Raw genomic sequence first — 17,926 nt, forward strand, 5'->3', positions numbered from 1 at the left:
AGCACCAATTATGCCCCAAACTTTTGAGAAAACTTTTTTTTTTTTTTTGAGAGAGTAGTACTGCACCTACTGCCAAGAAGAGACAGAGCTGTGCTTAGGGGACAATTTTGCAGAGGTGGAACCCGAGGGCCCTTACCTATCCTTGCCTCTGCCACTTTTAAAAGCACCACAGAGAATGTGTCCAATAAGAAGTTACAGAAGACTCCAACGTACATGCATCTCAACCAAGGCAGAAAGTCTTTGAGAGGAAAAAAGCCACAAAACACAATGAAACCAAAAGATTTCCTTCAGGCCAGAGACTGTGTTCTTTGAGTGGAGATGAGAATTGAATTGCTGAGATTGGCCTTTTCACTCTGCCCTGCAGAATACACCCTCCTAGGTGCCATGTGAGAAATTAGCCAGGGAAACCCGGGACACACACACTTACAAAGAGTCAGCACAACAAACGGCTTCATTTTTTTTTTTACTTGAAAACTTGTTTTGACCATCAAATTTTGGCAGTTACAAACCTGTACAGTTGGGTTTTTTTTTGTCTTTTTTTTTGGCTGTGTTTTTTTGTTTGTTTTCCTTTCATTTTTTTAGAAAAGAACACAAGACTGAATACTGCCAACAGCAATATATGCAGGAACAATCCATTTCCATAGGGACAAGATCCACTTCAAGTGTTAGCTTTCCGCTTTGCATAAGTTTTGGTGTGTGATGTGTGTGCAAGTTTAGGAGAGTGTGCATGTGTGAGAAGAAATGATACACCTCATCTTGATCAGTTGCTTAATAACTGGGCAAAACACATTCATCTTTAAAAAATGTCAATAGAAACATTTTCTTGAAAACAGAGGAGGTTAAGCGAAAACAGTAGAACCAAAGAAAAGTTACAGTACATTTTGAAATAATTAAAAAAAATCATTCTCAAATCTAAAGTCTTATTTTTTTGTATGTAGTTACCTCAAAAGTTTGCAGACCAACAAGGTGGATGACTTAGAATTATATTCGACCCTCGAAATTAAAGCATCCTGGTAGGCATCAAATATAGTATCTACAAAAGCCTGGAAAATTGTAACATTTATATACAATTTTATAAACATTTTAAACACCAAAACATACATCTTTTACAAAGCAGCCTGTTTGCAACAGATAAATGTACAAGACAGTCTCTGATACAGTGCTTTAAAAGAACTGCTTGCATTTCCAAACTCATTTGTCACTCCCAAAATGCAGTAGTATGGGCTAATAAAATTGTGGAATAGCAATTCAGGTATCTGTTTGCTGGAAGGGTACTACAGTATACACTAATGGATCTGAACACACTCCAAATGACTACACAATTCTTTAGTGCATCCTAAACACTGGAAGAGACTAATTATGGCCTTCGTGTATTATTACATACTTGTAATTATTGCTTTTCATTATTATATAAGGAAAGAAATACCCTATTTTTTTCCTATCTTAGCCAGCTGGCTAAATGTGAACTGATGCCAAATCCACACACGGTGACTTGGAAACTCCAGGATTACACAACCAGAAGCTCAAAGATGTGGGTTGTCGTCAGACTAATGTGCAGTTGAATGTTGCAGGACAAAACCAGCGAAAACACAAAACCACCTTCTCACAGACCACACAAAATGATGACACTGAAGAAATGCCTCTTCAAATCCCCATTTGCCAATGTTTGAAACAAAGAGCACAAGACATCAGAGCCTGACCGCTTTGGCAATATCTGTGTGCTGACAGGCAGCAAACTGAAGAGGGCAGACAATTATCTGGACAATCCAAGCAACACAAACAGTAGCTCTTCCTGAACTGTTTCACCTAAGAGTGTTTTCTGGGTCTTCAATGGTTTGTTTTGATCAGTCCTTTTTCAGTCTCCCTGACTGTGATGATGCAGGCACACCATTAGGGTGAGGCTGGGAAGTAAGCAGGAGGCCAATGGGATACATTTTCGATTTGCCTTTTCTCCAGGCTGTGCTAGTGAGTTCTAAGGGAAGTTCCCAGTAAATCTCAGAGTAAGTTCCCTTTCCAAACTTTCACACTGATTCTCTTATAGGTCAAACCTGAGGTGCATGGGTTTGACTAACTTATATTACTAAGACTTTTATCATGGCATTTCACGAATGTGCAGGAAATTGAAAAGAACTCAGCAGGAAGATACTCTAAGAAGAAAGGGAATAAATTAAGCACCTACTCATTTCATCTTTTACTGCCCCATGACTCCTGCTTCGAGTATGTCAGACACCATAGTCCAGCTACTCCCAATCTAACCAGAATGTGTACAACACATGTCAGAAAAAACAGAAAGACACTCATTGGCTTAAATATTTCCCATGTTTTTCATCATGGTGGAGGGGGGAAGGAACAAGCAGTAGGTAGTGCTGTTAGAAGGAAAAAAACAAAAACAAAAACTGAATCTGATTATTCTATAATCAGTTTCACCGTAATTGATGACTGGGCTGAGTACAGTTTTGTACTTATCATCCCCATGTGTGAACATTCATTCTGTAAAAGCAGCATTTTGATGAATGTCCAAAGAAATGCAGGAATTCTGCAAGTGCATCCTTCCTGGGGGTGGTGCTGCTTCAAAGAAACAAGATTATGAGGGCTCCAGAAACATTCTCCATGAATATTCTTTTCTTACATATTCCAAAGACAGAATGGTGGGAACTAGAGGGTCCATCAGAAAAAAGCAATGTCTGCTATGGTCAAGGCTATTGAAATACTTTACAAATATTGTGCAGCTCTGCATCTTTACCTTTATCCAGTTCCAAGATTCTTATTAATTAAAATGTTCAAAATAACTTCCTTGAAAAAAAATTAAGTTACCATCATTTCTAACTCGCATATAATTTAATGGTAATAAATATGTAATAGAGGAAAATTTAAAGCCTTGATTCCATTTTTTATATTTATCATTAGTTTTTCATCTCAGAAACTGTCACAGAAGTACAAACAAAATCTGCTTTTCTGTACATTCTGAAAGGCAGATAACAGCTTATATAATGTAGGCTCTTCACCAGAAAGCAGTTACATTAGGTAAACAATGGTCCCCAAGGGCCAAAAGTAAACTTTGAGGTTCCTGAGGACTACTTAGTAAAGCAATGTGTCAAATCTCTAAGAATAAAGATGTGAAGGTCCATAGGTTAGGGGGTTTTTTGTATAACATGTGAACATAGTATGTATTTGTATAGTCAGAATGTGAACAGTTTTTTACATTCTGAGTCAGTCTTAAATGTTTATGAAATAATGCCTGTGTTTGTCTTAGCCATCCATTTGTAACATTTATAACTCTCCATCAATGCTACCATGTTCTTCTCAAATGACCTCAGTTCTGACACTGCATAAATTAAAATGCATTTTTAAAAGCTCTGCTTAAATAGAAACACAATCATCTGTTAAGTTGCTCCAGCTCCAAGCAGATAGCAAATGTCATTTATGTGCTCTGGTCATATTAGGCAAAGTGTCCCTCACTGTAAATATTTCTGTGTTCTGTTAATGGGTTTAAGTTAAATTCTGTTTCAAATGCCTTTGATTACACCCTGTAGACAACCTCTCTGAATGTGACTGAATTACATTCTGCAAATTCAGATTTACCCACTGGGCTCTTTTTGAAGGTTTCTTTCTTAAAGTCACTGTGGTATAAACTCAATATCCTTTGGATTCCACCTTATTGAGTTTTCAGTCAGAGTGGTGCTTGGGCCTGCTGCTCTTCAGAGCAGAGTGCAGCAAGCAGTGGTCAGAGGTGATCAGAGGTCTGCAATTAACCAAGGGTGGCGAGTAACAGGGTAAGGCGAGTTCAAGGGTAGGACAACCAAGACACCAGGTTTACACCCAATTTAGGGCCCTGCCAACTATGGACTGACATCTGGGTCCACAAGTTATCCAGTGAATACTTTTCTTTCTTTTTTTTGCAGCACAGGGGTTGAACTCAGGGCCTTCACCTTGAGCCATTCCACCAGCCCTATTTTTGGGATGGTTTTTTCTAAGATAGGGTCTCAATGGCGAACTATTTGCCTGGGCTGACTTCGAACCACAATCCTCCTGATCTCTCCCTTCTAAGTAGCTTGGATTATAGGAGTGAGCCACTGGTGCCTGGCTCAGTGAATGCTTTTCCTATCCAACAGTTAGCAAGGGCACATAAGAGATTAATATTGAATTATATTCTGATATTTATTATTATTTCAGAAACAAAACAAATCTTCAAAGGTTCTTGCTTTCTAGTAGCTCTGAGTTTCATTGCACCTTTGGTACAGAAAGCATTTCCTCCAAGGCTCTAAAAGACTCTTTCCCTACTCTTACAACTCCTTCCACTTTTCATTGTTGAGGACTTACACATATATACTTGCTATAGTGTACTTATCTTCGTGTTGCTTCTTGCAGGAAGTTCATAAACTAGTCTTCCATCACATTTGTTGATCATTGTGCTCATTAGGGACTCAGTTTATCTACCAAAACCCACTTACTGCAAACCAGCTACAAACCCATCAGGTTTCTGTCACAGAAATCACAGACTTGAAGTTCAAAAACAAAATCATCAGCAAGAAGAATTCAGAAGTCTCTGGCGAGCATTCTTCTCTCCATTATTTTTCACCATGCATGTCCAAACCTGTCAAAATTGAAAGCAAGTATTTGTGACAGGTGTAGCAGGAACGATCAGTACTAATCAACTTTTCTTTTCATGTACTTTGCTTTATCATGTTGTTTCTTTGCCTAATTTCAAAGCAAAGTGAAGGTAAGGCAGCAATTGATAAATTCCCAGTCCCTTTTAAGAAAAAGAAAACAACAGACAAAGGAATCAGAGATACAGAGAGAAAAGCCAGTAAGACAAGACACATATAAGCAAGAAAGACAACAAGGAGAAGTGCTGGAGCAAGAGGCACAGTATGAGGCAGAAAGAGAAAAGGGAGACACAACAACCTGAAAAAATAAAGTTTTCCTTCCCTGGAAATGTGAAATAGCATCAATTCATTCCCACTCTCTCCCAGTCTTGAGCTTCCCCTAAGGGCCATGCTAGGCCAATGGTTCAAATGATAGGCGGGATACTGATAGTCAGTATTTACAAGCGGCTGCTGCAATGTGCTCTGTGGGCTCTGCCTCTGGAAAACTAACCCTACCTGTGAGCTCTGCCATCTGGCTCCCCGGCTCCTTTCCTTTGGTCTCTGCTGACATGGGAGTTCTGCCATCAATAACATCCATCTTGATCATGCCAAGGTGAGTCAGGAGTAGCATGGGATCAATTCCTTGACCACTGCTTTTAATATTCTCCAGTACCTTAAGACACTTGTATGACTTCAGTTCACTTATATTTTCTTCCAAGAAAAGACTGTAGAGGCTCAAGTCGTTGTACCCTTCAGACTTAAAATGCAGAACATCAAAAGTGGGCAGGATTTCATATACTTTGAGAACATCTGTCTTCTGTCGGAATGGAACAAACAGTGTATAGACAACCACGGGAGCCAGTAGAACATAAACCATGAAGTTAATGAAGCTGAGCAACTGGAAGATGCCAACTGCGATGAGTCTGCACTGAAACTGATCGGGAATGGTGCGGTCATTTCTCAGGATCCCTGATTTGATGCTACAGACAAACTCGTCTGAGAGTGAGGACAGGCTGAAGTAATAGCCCAGGTAGACACACGCCAATAGTACAATTGTGAATGTTACCAGTCAGCAGCTAATGTACTTCATGATTAAATTACTAGAGTTCTTCTTTGTCTTCAAGTATTGCTCAACAATTGGGTACTTGAAGTGGCTTTCAGATATCTCCCACAAACTAAAAAGGAAACAGAAAAATAACTTGGACCCTCACCAAGACCATCAAATATTAACAGCAGAACTCACTTAACAGTGTCACACTAAAAATTTTAAACACCCACATCACCTATACCTTCACTCAAATACTAGGGAATAAAACCAGGTTTAAAAAAAAAAAAGAAAGCGAGAGAGAAAGGAAAACAATAATAAAATACTTTCTCTAAATATTTTAAAAGTCCAGTTAATTAAATGAATTACTATTTAGAAATTCTGAGAACAATGCCTTGCAACCAACCTAGTGCTAAATGTTTGTTAAATTTATCAGTTCCTGAATAGGAACTGTTGCTTTTCTTTAACTACTGTTTTCCATGAAAGTATATAGAGTAAGGTAAAGAGTTTTTTAGCCCACCTAAAATACATGTGCTTCTACAGGGGAGGGCTGGAGACACAAAGTGTACAGGAGCAAGGCTATGGGGCCTCACTGGCATGGTTGAGGTCCCCAACCCTCTCACTTAGAGCTACAAGACAGTGCTTTTAATCTGGGGGGGGGGAGCTGTGGAGGAAGAGATAAATACCCTTAGTTAATAATGCTATTCTCAGAGTTAAATGAGATAATATACTAAAAGATCTCAATGCAGTGTCTGGGATATTTTAAGTATTTAAAAAATGAGCCTGACACTGGTAGCTAATGCCTATAATTCTAGCTATTGAGAGGCCAAAACAGAAAGGATTGCAATTTGTGGCCAGCCTGGACAAATAGTACATGAAACCCCAATCTCCAAAATAACTAGAGTAAAGTAGACTGGAGGTGTGGCTCAAGTACTGGAGCACCTGCTTTTCAAGTGCAAAGCCCTGAGTTCAAACACCAGTCCCAACTTAAAAGAAGTATTTTAAAATGCAGCGCTCAATATTATCATTATTAGCAATAACAGAAGAATGTGAAACGGCAAGGCACTTGTTCCCCATCTCTCTCATCAGTTCTCTAAGCTTGGTTGTTTCAAAATTCAGTGTGCTTTTCCCTTAAAGCCAACAAGACACACATAGTACTTGAACGGTGACCTCTGTAAGAACTTCATTCAAAAGATGAGATGGTAAAGCTGCATTCAGCAAGGAAAGGCATCTTAACAGGAGGAAAGGCGCTGGAACAAATGGATGGGTAAGATGTGGGGAGAGGGGATGTGCTTTAGCTCCCACAGACCGTCACTAGGAGGATGAATCCCCAGCCCTTCCAGTGTCTGGCAATGGAAGTTCTAGGCTTAGAATGGCAAAAGAAAGAGCAGAGAACTTGAACTACAAAGTTATCGAGCTTCCTGCCAGGGGCTGTTATCTTTGCCCTATGTTCTCATTAACACCTGGAGCCGGGCAGGCACCATCGCTCAGGTCGAGGTCACGAGCACTCTTTGCAGCCTTAATTGCATGGTTGTAAACTTTATCAAGTTCTTCCATGATAAACTTCAAGTCTGAGCAAAGGTGAGGAGCAGCTGTGAAGCGCCAGAACAGGGTGGGCAGGTGCAGCAGGACTGCGAATAGTAACAGGATGTAGGAGAAAAACTGAAAAACAAGACAGCAAGTCATGGGTTAAAAGACGCTCCCTCTACAATAACCCGACACTACTAAGTGCTGCTCTCACTGTATACCCATGTCACTTGTGGAAACTACTGCTTATAGCTAAGTTCATCTGTTCAGGTAATAGTTAACCTGGAAGCTATCCTTTTTAAATTTTGATTTTTTAATACTAAACATTAGTTTGAAGTAATTGGCAACTACGTGGTGACACCAATATTTCCTTTCTGATCACAGAAGGAAAACAAAAGAACCAACTCCCATGTTCTGTACAGAAATTTCTGAACAAAATCCCAATTAATAAACAGGTAAATTCCAGTTTTTAAAAATTATTTATTGTGGATTTAAGAGGCAATTAAAACTTAAAGCTCTGGTTTTTCTTCTTTGGAATCTTGGAAAATGCCAAAAAAATTTTTTTGGAAAATTTTGGTTTCAGTCCTAGTACTTATCCCAATAAAACAGCTGCAGTAAGCACTTAAGATTTACAGAATGTGGAAGAGCTCTCTAATGTTGGAGCAGACCTTAAGGACAGTCCAAAATGCTCATTTTACAGTTGGATAAGGTGAAGTCCAGAGAAGCCCACCACCACAGGCAACAGAATCACGAGAAGGGCGTTGAATCTGACAGATGCAGAATCTGATGGGCTCAGAGGTCCAAGAGAGTGAGAATAACCTGGAACCCAGTCCACTGGCTGCCCAGCAGAGACTTAGGAAGATCAACAACAGACAACACAGAGCTTGCTTTAAGCTCAGCTTTGTGGCCTTGGGCAGTAAGGTCACTGAGCCTCTGACCCTCAGTTTCCTTTCCTATGAAATGGTCATGTAACACAAGTGTCATGAAGATGAAATAAGGCCACTTATGAAGAATGCTAAGCATGTTATTTGTCATGTGGAAAGTAGTAAAACACACCAGGCAAAACCAGCAAAGGCTCACCTAGGTAGTATGTTACCTTTACTTCTCATGACACCGTAGCAAGGAAGGCCCGTGTGGATAGCTCCATTTTGCAAAGGGGAGGAGAAAGCTCTGAGTAGCCCCACATCAAAAAGCTTGTGACAGTCATGACCCCTGAGCTCTCTGACCCCAGAGCCATGCCTTTTCTACTCTACTGCACTCTACATCACTCCACTTCTCTGAAAACTTCTCCTTACCTTTGGATTGGCCTATCTCAACAATTCCTTAAAGTGTCACTGGAAGAGGCCACAATGGTCTTGAGTTGACCCAAACCCCCATTGAGGCCTTCCCTGTCAGCGGCAAGATGCAGAGAAGCTATGAAGTCACATCAGAGCATTTCCATGAACCTCTCACCTGGTTTCCCCCACTGATATCACCTTATATTTCCATGGAACACATGTCAAGACTAAGAACTGACACTGGCACATTACTATGAACTAAACTCCAGACTTTTATTTGGATTTCACCAGTTTTCCACTTTCTGCTCCATCTGCAGATGGTTGTCGTATTTCTCTAGTTTCCTTGGGTTTTTGACAGTTCTTCACTCTTCCCTTGTTAATCATGAAAATGTTTTTAAATTCACAAAATAATACATAGAGGTTCCAAAGGAAATTAACTTCTTTATTAACACGGCAAATAGGCTCTTGCAATTCTTGAGTCTATGACTTCTGTGGGTGACAACTCCACTATGGATTGTTGCCTATGTATAATTTTTAATGTTAAATTAAATTTCAGTTTGAAGTGAATGAAAAAACTCTTGTTTATTTTCCTATTCCAGTTCACAGACCTTCATGAACCCACCTTAGGAATCCCTACCCTAGAAGAGAGAGAAATAAACAAAAATGGCCCTGAAATTTTGCAAGGCCTTCTCAACAATCTAGTTTTATTTTGGGGTTGTAGCATGGAATGGGGTCTCTCAAAGTTAATTAACTCAATTTGCCAAGAGCTAATACACAGTGACAAACCCAACAAGCTGTGATTAGCTGGATTTTAGCTGCATAGTTCATAACTGGTGGTTGGGAGAAGCATTGTTCATTCAATCCTTGCCCACTCTGATGGTTGTCCATTATTATAAAAATGAAACTCCTTCACAGAGTTTGTGCTGCTTCCACAACCAAAAGAATAAGGCATTTTCTCCAGGAACCATACGTGGGGAAAATTATTTCTAACAGGCTTGTGAAATATTTTTATATGTCACTTTTGCTTCAAAGCTATTTAAATAATAGCATTTTACCCCACACTGTTCTCTCAAATTAAAAAGTGTTTATAGTCTAGGGCAAATTTTCTAACATGCCAAAGTGATGCAATAATTAGCACCAATGAACAGTTCATTTGTAATTAGAAAAAGTGATGTTTAAAATGAAAGGTATTACATACTAAGTATATGGTATTTTCCTAAAATATCCCTGGTACACTGATCACCTCTGTGGAAATGTTGTTGATTGCCTCATTTCTTGGTATTCCCTACAGTTAAACTTTTCTTGCTCCCATCAAAAATAAAAAGACAATTTTTAGTGTGTCTTTAACAAGGTAGTAAAATAGTTTCAAATGGAACAGGAATCCAAAGACAATTAAATTATAGTCTTTAAAATCCTTTTGTACAAATAAAGAATGTGCAAAAACTGCTGTGCTTTGAGAGGGCATCTGCTGGACAAGAGGGGCTGTGCTCACAATCTCTGCCCACCCACGTGAGGTCCAAGAGGCTCAGCATCCCTTAAAGCCCTGACTGCGCTATTCGGTACAATGTTCCAGCCAGCACTGCATTCTTTCAAAGACAGTGAGATTCCTCAAAGCAAGGAGGAATCAAGCAGTTGCTTCAACCACCACTTCCAAGCTATTGACCTTAAAATTTTGTACTTAGGAGGCTAAGGCAGTAGGATCACAAGTTCAAAGCCAGACTGGGCTACATGGGAAAGAGAACCTCTAGGTGGAAGAAACCTTAAAGATGATTCAGTACAACCCTTTCCCGCAATGGTCAAATCCTCACTATCTCATCTAAGACTTAACCATTGAAGTAGGGCTGCACAACTTCTTCCCAACATGTACGCCACTAGTCTTATGGGATTAAATGCAGATGAGTACATTTACTCAGACATATCTCCTGGAGACCTTTGTGCTACAGACTAGATGCAATCTACCCAGAGATCACAAAGGCCTAATAAGTAAAATAATCAAAATACAAAAGTGATGCCTACAGAATATGTAAGCACTTAGGGAATAGAAAAGTCCCTGGAGAGGCCAGGGAACCTTCATAAAAAAAGGTAACACCTGGACAATGTTTTAAAGTACAGTGAAGCAGTAAAAATAATGAGCAAACAAAAATAAGTAAAACCCTACTATATTAAGACTAAGCTCAAAGTTTTCCTCCTCTGTAGCCTTTTGTGTATCTACTTTTCTTTGCTTGGAAGCCTTTTCTCCTTGTCTGGTGAACTCTCACCTATCTAAGGCACCAAAGTAAATGAACAAGTCCACAAGTGAGGGAGAAAGAGCTGAGGCTAGAAGGGTATATTGGGTTGAATAGTGTCTCCTAAAAACTCATGTCTACCTGGAACCTCTAAATACAACTTATGGTCTTTGCAGATCTAATTAGTTAAGATGAGATCATATAACATAAGGTGCCCTAGGCCAATGACTGTCCAGCAGAGAATGGAGGGGTGCATCTACCATCAGCTACATTGAAAGAACACCAAGCATTGTGGGCAACCACCAGAAACTAGGAGTGAGGCATGGAACAGATCCTCCCTCTCATCCTCGCTGGAGGAACCAACCCTCTCAACAACTTCCTTTGGATATCTGGCCTCCATTACTATGAAAGAATAAATTCCTAATGTGGTCATTCATTGCAGTTCGTGGTAATCTGCCACAACAGCTCTAGGGAACTCACAAAAATGTGAAAGCAGGCACTAGATTACAAAGGCTCCAAGTTCTATATACTATACACAATGGGAAGTCACGGTGGAGAGCATGGTCAAGTTTATTTTGGAAAATCACAACAGCAGTAGGGAGAGAACATATGGGAGAGGAGACAAGGCAGGAGGTCACTGCAACAGAGGCCAGAGGTAACAGAACTGAACAAAGACAGCAGTTGTAGAGAAGGAAAGAGTCTGACATGGACCCAGAGGGAACCTCTTCTCTTCCAGGAGAGAAGGCTATGGTGGTTAGTGGCCCTGTCCTCTCTGGCTAGGAGTGAGTTCCATTGTCTGAGGGTCACAGCAGAAATGGAGCACCGAGCCTCTGGCTGGTGCAATACTATGCCTCTAAGACCTGCCTGCTGGCTATTTGTATTGGCTGCCAAGTGGGTCTGAGAACCCCAAGCCCAGACCTTCTGAATTCCACCTCCAAAAACTACACCCCAGCAAGTGTTTGCTGACAAGCAGCACTGAGTGACCTGAGCTCAGATCTTTCAAATCACATGATTTCCGCAGCCCCTTTCTCCACACAAGGAAATAAACTTCTGAGTGGTATCTGAATACACTGAGACCTGCTTCTGGGGAATTACATGCATCCTGGCATGTGTTAGTTACCAGGCAGGACTACGAACCAGCACTGACACTCTCCAAATAATGAATTCCACAGCCTTCTCCTTACATAGGAACATCTCCCGAGCACAGTCTGAAAGAATTGAGCATAGTAGACAGTGTCTCAGTCCCTCACATGTGCCCCTGCAAGTGCAGAACTTGGGGCTCTGTTTGCTGTGTCCCATTCACTGATACACTCAAGGGACACTCACAGACTTGCATACTTGCTGCCCCCACAGACACAAACTGGAAAGGCATGTGAATCAAGTGAGAACCTATGTAGCCCAGTCTATAAAGCTCCATACAGCCAGCAGTGGCTTCCAATACAAAAAAAGGAAGCTTTGCTAGTGAAAGCAGTCCAGACACATATAACCAACCCTTTTACAAGAGATTCCAGCTAGTTCTCCTTAATCTGAATAGTGCTAGGGATCAGGTCTAGTGTTCTTAGTATATGGGCAAATGCTTGGCTACTAAGCCACAGACCTATTTCAGTGAGAAATAGCAGCTGAACTCTACCACTGTACTGTTCTGCTTGAACACTGAGAATACTACATTTGAAAGACTATATGTGATTAAAACTTCCAACAATGACCTGGCCTCATGTGTACAAATCCCAACACAGAAACACAAGAAATATAAAAATACAAGGTAACATGACTCCTCAAAATGAAACAAACTCAACAATTCAAACCACTGATTACAAGAATGATCCAATACCCAAAAGACTGTGACACAGGTTACTCCAGAGGCACCTGCACATCCATGTTTATTGCGGCACTATTCACAATAGCCAAGTTATGGAAACAGCCAAGATGCCCCACCACTGACAAATGGATTAAGAAAATGTGGTATCTATACACAATGGAATTTTATGCAGCCATGAAGAAGAACGAAATGTTATCATTCGCTGGTAAATGGATGGAATTGGAGAACATCATTCTGAGTGAGGTTAGCTTGGCCCAAAAGACCAAAAATCGTATGTGCTCCCTCATATGTGGACATGAGATCAAGGGCAAACACAACAAGGGGATTGGACTTTGAGCACATGATAAAAGCGAGAGCACACAAGGGAGGGGTGAGGATAGGTAAGACACCTAAAACATTAGCTAGCATTTGTTGCCCTTAATGCAGAGAAACTAAAGCAGATACCTTAAAAGCAACTGAGGCCAATAGGAAGGGGACCAGGAACTAGAGAAAAGGTTAGATCAAAAAGAATTAAACTAGAAGGTAACATACAGGCACAGGAAATTAATGTGAGTCAACTCCCTGTATAGCTATCTTTATCTCAACCAGCAAAAACCCTTGTTCCTTCCTATTATTGCTTATATTCTCTCTTCAACAAAATTAGAGATAAGGGCAAAATAGTTTCTGCTGGGTACTGAGGGGGTGGGGGGGAGAGGGAGGGGGTGGAGTGGGTTGTAAGGGAGGGGGTGGGGGCAGGGGGGAGAAATGACCCAAGCCTTGTATGCACATATGAATAATAAAACAAACAAAAAGAATGATCCATGAAATTAAAGAGGATATGAGTAAATGCCTGAATGAATTCCAAGAGAACTTAAATAAAGAGCTGAATGAAATAAACAAGACAATACAAGATATGAAAGAAGAATTCAATAAAGATATAGAAATACTGAAAAAATCAAATTCTGGAAGTGAAAAGCTCAATAAATTAAAAAAAAACTCAGTTGATAATCTCCCCAACACACTAAATTAAATTAAAGACAATATCAGGGCTTGAAGACAAGGTACATGTATTAGAACATCCAGATGAAGATAAGAAAATAAAAGAAGTACAAATGAAGCATACAAGACATCTGGACACCATTGAAAGGTGAAACATCAGGAATAGGGGGAGATGAGATAGAGGAGAATGGTGGAGGGGGTGAGTTGAACGAGGATATATTGTAAGAACTTTTGTAAATGTCAAATTGTACTCCTAGTACCATGATGAAAAAAGATGTTAAAAAATAAATAAAAGACAAAACATATGAATCATGGTCATAAGAACAAGAATGGCTCAAGGCATTGAAAGCATATTCAATGAATAGCGGAAAGCTTCTCAAATCTTGAGAAAGAAATGGTTGTCCAGGTACAGAAGGGTTTTAGGACCCCACATACACACAAGACAAGAAAAGAATGTCTTCAAGGCTTATTAGAGTTAAAACATTAGGTATACAAAAAAAAAAAAAAGAATATTGAGAGCTGCAAGAAAAAACAGGACAGTTTAGGGATAGGAACCAGTGACAGGGGTGAGGGTAAAAGGAGAGAGTGAAGGAGGGGTGGCAAATATGGTCAAAGTATTTCATACACATGTATGAAAATAGAAGAACGAAACTCACTGAATCGTTTTTTAAAGTGGGGGTGGTTGGCTGGTGGAGTGGCTCAAGTGATAGAGTACCTACTTAGTAAGTAAGAGGCCTTGAGTTCAAACCCCAGTACCACAGGGGGAAAAAAAAAGTGGAAGTGGGGTTAAGCAAGAGTAACAGAGGGGTGAACCGATCAAAGTAGATGCATGTATGAAAAATGTCACAATGAAACCCCTTTGTGCAATTAATATATGCTAGTAAAAATTTCTTAAGAGAGAGAAAAGCTGCAAAAGAGGCTGAATCACATATACAGACAAACCCATCAGATTAACAGCCAATTTCTCAACAGCAACTTTAAAAGCAGAGGGCATAGAATGAGGTATTTTAGGCTCTGAAAGAAAATTAAGTACCAACCTAGATTACTGTATCCATTAAAGCTATTTTTCATAATTGAAGGAGAAATAAAAAACATCCATGATAAACAAAATGAAGAGAATTCTGATCACTAAGCCAACACAGCTGATGATACTTAGAAGGAACCCTATACACAGAAAAGGAAGATAAACACAACCATGAAAATACAGGGAAGAATAAATCTTGCTAAATGGGTAGAAAAGCAAATGAAGGGCATGAAAGAATCAAACACTACAAAAAATGACAAAAGGGCATGAATTACTACAGACTTATTTTTTTATTTTTGGCAGTACTGGAGTTTGAACTCAGGGTCTCACATTTGCTAGGCAGGTGCTCTACCACTTGAGCCACTCCACTAGCCCAGCTATATAACTTAATAACTCGGAATATTAATGGTCTCAATTCTCCAATCAAAAGACACAGACTAGCAGATTGCATTTAAAGAAAAGATCTAATAATTTGTTGCCCACAAGAAATATATCTTGGGCTGAGATATGGTTCAAGTGGTAAACTGTCTGCCTAACAAGCATGAAGCTCTGAGTTCAAATCCCAGTACCACCAAAAAAAGAAAGAAAGAAAAACAAAAAGGAAATATACCTCACTGGCATGAACAAACACGAGCTTAAAGGAAAAGGATGGAAAAAGATATTCTAAGCAAATGATGCCTGAAAGCAAGCAGGAATAGCTACACTCATATCTGAAAAAGCAGACTTCAAGCCAAAATTAGTCATAAGAGACCAAGAAGGTTGCTTCCCATTGATGCAGGGAACAATCCCTGAGAATAATATAAGTTATAATATACACACCAAACATCAGCACATCCAATTTCATAAAACAAATACTACTGGACACAAAAGCAGAGAGATCCCAACACAGTAATAGTGGGTAACTTTAACACCCCACTCTCACCAATAGATAGGTCATCCAGACAAAAAAATCAACAAGGAAACTTCAGAATTAAATGACACTGCAGAGAAAATGGACTTAATAGACACCTACAGAGTATTCCACCCAACAGTAAAGAGTATGCATTCTTCTCAGGAGCCCACTAAACTTTCTTCAAAACAGATCATACTACAGTCCATAAAGCATGTCAAGAAAATTGAAATAGCTTCCTGGATTTTATCAGAAAATCAATACCAAGAGAAACTACAAAAAATATTCAAATGCATGGACCTGAACAGTTTACTTTAGGAAGATCAGTGGATCTTTAAAGAAATAAAAAGGAAAATCAAAAAATCCCCAGAATCAAATGAAAAATGAAAACAACTTACCAGAACCTTTAGGATACAGCAACGTCAGTACTAAGAAGAAAGTTTATAACTATGACCACCTACATTCAATTAAATCTGAAATATCTCAAACAAATAACCTAACAATGCACCTCACACTCTAAGAAAATAAGAATAAGTCAAACCCAAAAGTAGAAGATGGAAAGAAATAATAAAGATTAGGGTAGAAATTATCAAAATAGAAACTAAAAAAATACAAAGAATCAATGAAATAAAGACTCTGAAAAATTAAGCAAGACATACCCTTAGCCAAATTAACCACAAGACAGAAAAAAACAATTAACAAAATTACAGATGAGAGAGATGAAATTCAGTCGGTCACTAGGGAATACTTTGAAAACTTTTATTTTAACAAACTGGAAAACCTAGAAGAAATGGATAAATTTATAGATTTAAATGACCTACCAAAATTGAACCAAGAAGATAAAAACAATGTAAACAAACATGTAACAAGCAATGAAATAAACCATGGTCAGGCTCACTGCTGAATTCTACCAGACCTTTAAAGAAGGACTTATACCAAGGCTCCTCAAATTAGTCCATAAAACAGAGGGAAGGAATGCTACCAACCCCATTCTATGAAGCCGGTATTACCCTGATAACAAACTGGATAAGGACCTAACAAAAAAATTATAGACCAATTTTCTTGATGAACCTATATGCAAAAATTCTCAAGAAAATCCCTACAAACTGAATTCAACATGTGTTAAAAAGATCATATACCATGATCAAGTTGGTCTCATTACAGGGATGCAGGGATGGCTCACTTTATGCAAATCAATAAGCCTAGTACAGTGCATAAAAAAAAGCGAGGAGAAAAATCACTTGATCATCTCAACAGAAGCAGAAAAAGCCTTTGACAATATTCAAGATCACTTCATGATAAAAGCTCTGAAGAAACTAGGAACAGAAAGAACATACCTCAATACAATAAAGGTTTATATGATAAACATATGGCCTACATTGTATTAAACAGAGAAAAACTGAAACCATTTCCTCTTAAGTTAGGGACAAAAAAGGGTGTCCACTCTCTCATTCTTATTCCATGTTAGTGCTTGAATTCCTACCTGGAGCAATTAGAGAAGGTCCAATTGGGACCCCAATGATGACCGAGATCACTGGTGACTTGAGCAGTATCAGGAGGCATTATTGGGAGGCATAAAGGAAGGAGGGGGAAAGGCCATAAACATGAGCAAAACATCAGTGATTCTCCAAGGACCAGATGAGAGTCCCAGCCAGTTTTATGAGCATTTGTGCAAGGCCTTCCATTTGTACACCCCCTTCAACCTGGGAGCCACTAAAAACCGGCAGATGATTAGCACCACTTTTGTTGGCCAGGTGCAGGGAGACATAAGGCAGAAATTGCAGAAATGGGAGAGATTCACTGGAATGAATGCTAGCAAGCTTCTGGAGCTCTCCACAAAAGTTTTTGTCAATCGAGATCCAGAGGCTAAACAGGAGGCCAACAGGAACATGAAAAAGAAAGCAGACTCCCTTGCTGCAGCCCTTGCTGGACAGTCGGATGGTCCCCAGCATGCTAATCCAGGCAGAGGCAGAGGCAATCCCCGTGACCAATGCCCCAAGATGCCCCCACCTAGGAAGAAACTAGGGTGAAATTAATGTACCTACTGTTATCAGGAAGGGCGCTGGAAGAATGAATGTCCCAACAGGCCAGGGACTCCCAAAAGGCCCCAAAGGCCAGGTTGTTAGAGAAAATATCAGCCTCCTCACAGGGAAGCCACCCCCCCTGGGAGGAAAACATTGTCAGTCTGGTAGGCATGGAAGGCTATGAGGAGGACTAGGACAGACCGGTCTCCATTCTACAGAAGACTATGGTCCGAATGAAAATCGGAGGCCATCCTGTGATCTCATGGTGGACACAGGTGGAGAACATTCAGTCATGACCCAACCAGTAGGTCCTCTTTCCAAAAGGCATATAACTATTTTTGGGGCTACAGGGGACCAAGTCCGCCACCCTTCTTAATGGCTAGATGATGCAATCTTAGGAGTCATGAAGTGAGGCATGAATTCCTCTATCTCCCCGATTGCCCTGTGGGTCTGATTGGCAGGGATTTGTGATGCAAACTGAGGGCATAGATAACTTGATTCGATGGCACAGCAGCCTTAAAGTTGAGAGGAC

General features: G+C 39.9%; 1 pseudogene; it reads right to left on the reverse strand.

Moving 5' to 3' along the window:
- Nucleotides 1-450: 450 nt before the first annotated feature.
- The window catches only part of LOC109678254 (pannexin-1-like), a 51,324-nt pseudogene continuing 33,848 nt past the window's right edge, over nucleotides 451-17,926 (reverse strand).

The sequence above is a fragment of the Castor canadensis genome, chromosome 1 (genome assembly GCF_047511655.1).
Source record: "Castor canadensis chromosome 1, mCasCan1.hap1v2, whole genome shotgun sequence".
NCBI classification, from domain to species: Eukaryota; Metazoa; Chordata; class Mammalia; order Rodentia; family Castoridae; genus Castor; species Castor canadensis.